This window comes from Bufo bufo, chromosome 2, assembly GCF_905171765.1.
Source record: "Bufo bufo chromosome 2, aBufBuf1.1, whole genome shotgun sequence".
In the NCBI taxonomy this organism is placed as follows: domain Eukaryota; kingdom Metazoa; phylum Chordata; class Amphibia; order Anura; family Bufonidae; genus Bufo; species Bufo bufo.
Genome location: NC_053390.1, coordinates 689,953,630 through 689,958,781, shown reverse-complemented (window position 1 = coordinate 689,958,781; position 5,152 = coordinate 689,953,630).

Here is a 5,152-nt window from a genome sequence, read left to right as displayed (position 1 = left end):
TTTCTGGGGGCATTATCTTGTGGGATGGGTCTATTGATCTTTTCAAAACCTTTGTTGAACATCTTAATTTTAACAACATAGGACTTAGATTCACACACGAGATTCATGAACAATGTATCGCATTCCGTGACATCTTTATTACTAAGAAAAATGGGGAACTATGTACCGAGACATATCGTAAATAGTGCATTAAAGTGATTGGCTTGCCGGAACGCGTCATGACACGTGTTCGATTCAGTGTTAGTCAGGGAGAGCTGTGCTGAAGAAGAGAAAGATAGTAGGGAGTGAAATTTCTTTTTGGGAAGTTTAAAAACTTTTCAGAGACCCAAAAGTCCTTTTAAGGACTATTGTTGTGTGTGGCAGCAGCAATATATATTTTTAGCGCAACCAGCGCTAAATTGCTAAAACATTACAGACCCAAAGGTCCTTTTAAGGACTGTTGTGTGTGGCAGCAATATCTATTTTTAGCGCCTCCTGCGCTAAATAGCGTGCAATTATCTGCGCTACATTTCCTGTGTAAAGTGTGCACATCCCAAAAATATCGGTGACATGCAGTGTACTTTTTCCGTAGACGGTATCCGCTGCGGACAGTGACATTAGCTGGGGTACATCTCCTGTGTAACGTTTCCACATCCAAAATACCTGTGACATTCCCTATAATTTTTTCTTAGCCGCTAATGACATCCGCAATAGTTAGGCCGCTGCAGACAGCAACATTATCTGCTCTACATCTCCTGTGTAACGTGTGCACATCCCAAAAATATATATGACATCCAGTGTACTTTTTCCATAGACGGTGTCCGCTGCGGACAGTGACATAAGCTGCGCTACAACTCCTGTGTAATGTGTGCACATCCCAAAAATATCTGACATCCAGTGTACTTTTTCTTTAGACAGTGTCCGCTACGGACATTGACAATACCTGGGGTAGATCTCCTGTGTAATGTTTCCACATCCCAAATACCTGTGACATTCCCTGTAATTTTTTTATTAGCCGCTGCTGACATCAGCGACATTATCTGCGGTATATCTCCTGTGTGACGTTTCCACATCCCAAATACCTTTTATTATTTTTTTGCGCATACACTTCACGCAAATCCTCCGCTACTGTACGTGTGACATACTTTCAAGCATATATAACATTTAATATGAAGAAGGCGAGCAGTAAGGAACAGGGAAGTGGCCGTGATGCTGATGGTGCACGCAAAGGCCGTGGCCCTGGGCACGTTGAAAATGTGCCTGCTGCCAGAGCACAAGAAAAACAATCATCCACGATACCTACTTCATGTCCCAGTTTGCAGGGCAGCGCAGGACAACGCTCTCTAGGTCATACTAGTGTGATCAGGTGGTCAGTTGGATTTCAGCAGATAATGATTCCAGTCGGTTAAGCACCACCCTGTCTTCCACCAAGTCCAGTCTCAGTAGCCAGGAGTCTGGTCAACACAATCCTCACCCTGATCCTCCTTCCTCCCCCCATGGAGAGTCTTGCCAAACAAGTGAACTCACACACGGATATTCCGAGGAGCTATTTTCAGCGCCATTCCTTCATTTGGGCCTCTCGACAAGCACACTTGAAGAGGGACATGAGATCTTGTGCCCTGATTCCCAAACTCTTGAGCATCCACAGTCACAAGAAGATGACGGTGATGAATGGCAATTAGTGTTTCACGAGGTGGATGATGATGATGATGAGACACAGTTGCCAATAAGTCAATGGCAATTAGTGTCACAAGAGGTTGATGATAAGGATGAGACACAGTTGTCAATAACTGAGGTTGTTGTTAGGTCAACAAGTCAGGAGGCTGAGCAGAGTGAGGAAGTGGAAGAGGGGGTGGTAAACGATGAAGTCACTGACCCAACCTGGGAAGGTAGCAAGCCGAGTGAGGACAGCAGTACAGAGGGGAAAAGATCTGCAGCACCGCAACAGGCTGGAAGAGGCAGTGGGGTGGCAAAAGGGAGAAGGCTGGCCACAACAAACAGGCCCGTAACTGTTCCCCGGAGCACACCGTTGGGAAAATATCCCTTGCCAAGAGGTAGGTGTTTCGCAGTCTGGCGTTTTTTGAGGAAAGAGTGGACAACAAAAGAATTGTAATTGGCAACCTCTGCCATACAAAAATGAGCAGGGGCGTGAACACTAGCAACCTCACCACCACCAGCATGAACAGCCACATGGCATCAAAGCACCATAATAGGTGGACCGAACGCCAGGGTCCACAATCTGTGTCTGCAGGTCACACCACAGCTTCCTCTTTCCCTGTGTTACGTGCTGGCCAATCCCCTATCGAAGGCGCAGGAGCAGATGCCTCCCGCCCTGCACCTGGACCTTCGCATGCGCCATCAGCGACCAAATCCACTTCCGTGTCCCAGCGCAGAGTACAAATATCCTTACCCCAGGCATTTGAACGCAAGCACAAATATCCAGCCACCCTCCCACAGGCCATAGCACTAAATGCGCAACTTTCCAAACTACTGGCCCTGGAAATGTTCCCATTTAGACTTGTGGACACTGAGGCTTTCCGCAGCCTGATGTCGGCGTCCATCCCGCGTTACGCAGTCCCCAGCCGCCACTATTTTTCACGGTGTGCCATGCCCGCCTTACACCAGCATGTGTCCCCTAGCATCACCTGTACCCTGACCAACACAGTTACTGGGAAGGTCCACTTAACCACTGACACATGGACAAGTGCTTTCAGCCAGGGATGCTACATTTCCGTGACGGCACACTGGGTGAACGTTGTGGAGGCAGGGAGCGAGTCGTAACCTGGGATGGCACAGGTTACGACCCACGCCAAGGATTGTGGGCCCTATTTCCTTCAGGGTTTCCGCCACCACCTCCAACCCCCACTTATGCTCCGCCTCCTTCTCCACTTCCACCTCAGAATTATCATCTTGCAGCACCAGTCAGCCATCAGTCGGTAGCTGGAAGCAGTGTAGCACTGCAGTGGGGAAGCGGTAAAAGGCCGAGCTTAAGCTGATATAGGTGACAAACTGCACACCGCCGCAGAGCTGTGGCAGGGGATAAGAGACCAGACTGAGCTGTGGCTCTTGCCACTCAACCTAGAACCAGGCATGGTTGTGTCTGATAATGGCCGTAACTTGGTGGCGGCTTTGGAGCTCGGCAAGCTCACACACATCCCATGCCTAGCCCAAGTCTTCAACTTAGTGGTTCAGTGGTTTCTCAAAACCTACCCCAATTTCCCTGAGCTACTAGTGAAGGTGCGCCGCGTGTGTGCCCATCTCCGCAAGTCATTGACAGCTTCTGCCGGTCTGTCAACACTGCAACAGTGCTTACAATTGCCAGATCACCGACTGTTGTGCGACGTGAGCGCGCGCTGGAACTCAACATTCCACATGTTGGCCAGGCTTTGTGAGCAGCAGAGGGCAGTAGTGGAATACCAGCTGCAACATGGTCGTCGCCTTTCCAGTCAGCTTCCGCTATTCACAAGCGAGGAGCGGGCATAGATGTCTGAACTCTGTGAGGTTTTAAGAAGCTTTGAGGAATCAACACACATGGTGAGCGGTGATAACGCTATCAACAGTGCCACCATCACACTTCTGTGTCTACTCAAATGCTCGCTGCTCACAATTAAGGCCGACGCTTTGCATGTGAAAGAGGTGGAAATGGGGGAAGACATTACACAGGGTGATAGCCAGACCACCCTCAGTTCGTCTTCTCAGCGCAAATTGGAGGATGATGATGATGAGGAGGAGGAGCAGGAGACGGTTGCCTCTGCTACAGAGGGTAGTACTCATTGAAGTTTAATTCCATCTTTAAGCGTGGATGGGCAGAAGAAAAATGAGGAGATTGAGAGTCATCCTCCTGATGACGACAGCGAAGTCTTGCCTGTTGGGACTCTGGTATACATGGTTGACTTTATGTTAGTTAAACATTGAAGTAAGCAGCACTACATACCCCACCATAGGGAAAAGTCCAATTCATCTGGTACCAGCAATTATGGTCCAGACACAGTGCTCGCAGGTCGAGATCCAGGCTAAGGGTCCCCTGGAATTATGATAATTGGAAAAATCTGCAGCACTCCTCCGTTTTTGTAGAAAATTCTGGTGACTTTATTTAGCTAAGCAGCATACAATTGCGACGTTTCGACTATAATAAGTCTTTATCAAGCAGCGCAATAATGGACAATATCATCCTTATATAACCCTAAGTGCAATGTGCTAAGTGCCTCCCCCCTAAAGGGGTGTGTTCACTTAATTACCCGCAATTCAAAACAAATCTTAATTAGTATGCCATAGTAAACTTTAATCATAACATACTCACACAGGTGACGATCCGTGTGTCCACAGGGTACTCCCCACCTGCCATGAGGACTTGCTAGACATGCTCCTACCATGATTACCGAGGCGACCCGGTTCGGCGTACCGCTGGTACCACTGTGCATGCGCCGGTCATCATGTGAATATAGTATAATCAAATGACCGGAGCAATCAGCCATTCAGAACTCAGTATTCGTGTGACGTAAGCTGTTACTAGGAAGACCCAAAGGAACTGGGAAGATTATCCACTAGGAATCTAACACGTCACTGTAACCTAGTGACACAAGCTGTTGTCATGCGATATGCCATTTTTGAGGAAGAATAATTACCTCTAATAACTATACAGTCCACTCTCCGATGGTCAAATTACATCTAAAGTGGTACAAAATATAAGACTCAATGGCTAAACTCAGGACATCAGACTCCATTTCAGCACTGAAAACCCCTTAGGGATGGGATCAGTATTAGAGTGACCCCCAATCCCATTTCTGGGCTTTCAGAGGACATACTGGGGCCTCCCAAAGTTACGTGATCATCATTTAGATGACCCGGTTTCTCTAGAGGGAGGTCCGAGTGTTCATTCATCCCATGGTATATCCTAGGTCCGGGAGCACCCTTCAAGATGGTCCTGTTCCGCCCTGGAAACATCACGGGGGCAATTCACTCTACTCATATGTAGGCAAATGGAACAGTACCCAAATTCAAGGGTCTATCCCAAAAATCGCCCCTACATGAGTTCAAACAGGTAATGTGTATATTTGTCCCTTAGCTTCTCAGGGTCCATCAATAACACTACAAACCATACACTCAACACAATAGTGATCAGCCTGCATTAATACCATAGACGAACTCACCCTCTGGTAGCTGTATACCCAAA